General features: G+C 41.8%; 1 non-coding gene across 1 annotated transcript; it reads right to left on the reverse strand.

Moving 5' to 3' along the window:
* Positions 1 to 231: 231 nt before the first annotated feature.
* LOC128778769 (U6 spliceosomal RNA) lies at positions 232 to 337 on the reverse strand. Its single transcript, XR_008424481.1, has one exon. It is a non-coding gene; the product is annotated as a U6 spliceosomal RNA (small nuclear RNA).
* Between the last annotated feature and the right edge of the window lie 973 nt (positions 338 to 1,310).

The following is a 1,310-nucleotide window of genomic DNA, read 5'->3' on the forward strand; positions in this document are numbered from 1 at the left end:
AAAGTTGGACGATTGTTCTTTTTTTTTTTTTTTTATGAATATAATTTATTGTCAAATTGGCTTACATACAACACCCAGTGCTCATCCCAACAGGTGCCCTCCTCAATGCCCATCACCCATTTTCCCCTCTCCCCCCCTCACCCCCCATCCACTCTTAGTTTGTTCTCTGTATTTAATAGTCTCTTGTGGTTTGCCTCCCTCCCTCTCTGTTTGTATCTATTTTTTTTTTTCAAAAATATGGAACGCTTCACGAATTTATGTGTTATCCTTGTGCAGGGGCCATGCTAATCTTCTCTGTATCATTCCAATTTAGTGTATGAGCTACCGAAGCGAGCACTGGACAAGGGTTCTTAAGCTTAATATACAAAAAAATCGCCTGAGGAGCTAATTCTGAAACTCTTCTTGAGAGTGAGGAAGGAGATGTGACAAAATATCCGTGCCTTTCACCCAGGCCTGTGGCCAGGACACCCAGTTCTACCTTCTACTATTATGTCACTATGTCCCAACACGGCAGGTGCCTATCAGTCTGGCTCGCTCTCAACTCAGATGCCCACATGCCATGGAGACTGAAGGGGATCAGAGGTGTCAACCCAGATCACCCTCTCTCTAGCCACATGGTGTGCTTTCTTAATTAAGCCGAGTGGCTGTATGTTGGTGTGGGGTTCTCTGCACAGTCACCTCCTTCTTGACTCCCAAGTGGAGAAAAAGAGGCAAGAGTCCCTTCTCTTCAAGGTTTCTTTCCTTATATAGGGCAATCGCCCTCGCTGAGTAAAAGTCTGGCAGGGGGACATCAAGAGACACGGGACCGAACACTTGAATCTGGTTTCTTTCTTCCTCTTTTGCTCCCTATAAATCCTGAAGCTGGAAATAGGGAAGTTTTTGTTTTTCTTTGCCTACATTTTGATCTCCTTCTACAATTGAGCAAGAGATTCTCCACCATTGCGTTCCCGGGTGGAAGTGGAATTTTCTCAACAGTAACAAGAACTCAACAGGCATGGGTCCTCCCGGATTGATTGTTAATATACCAAAGGAGGAAATAAAAGCGTTTGGGAAATCCTTTCTTTCTAAAAAATGCATGGCTCTTAAGCTTATTGACTTTCTGCTAAATCCTATTTCGGATGTCAGATGCTGAATATTACATCAGTATTTATTTTCATTTTTCTCCCTCTAACACATCTCTCCAAGCAGATGGGTTCTCTAAGACATGGACGTGGAGTTGCAAAACAAATAAAGCACATTAATAATTTAAAAATTGTCTCTAATATATACTGCTATATTATAAATGATAATAAAAGATAGGTATCAGAAAA

The sequence above is a fragment of the Panthera pardus genome, unplaced genomic scaffold, assembly GCF_024362965.1.
Source record: "Panthera pardus isolate Hobbes unplaced genomic scaffold, ASM2436296v1 HiC_scaffold_20, whole genome shotgun sequence".
Taxonomy (NCBI): domain Eukaryota; kingdom Metazoa; phylum Chordata; class Mammalia; order Carnivora; family Felidae; genus Panthera; species Panthera pardus.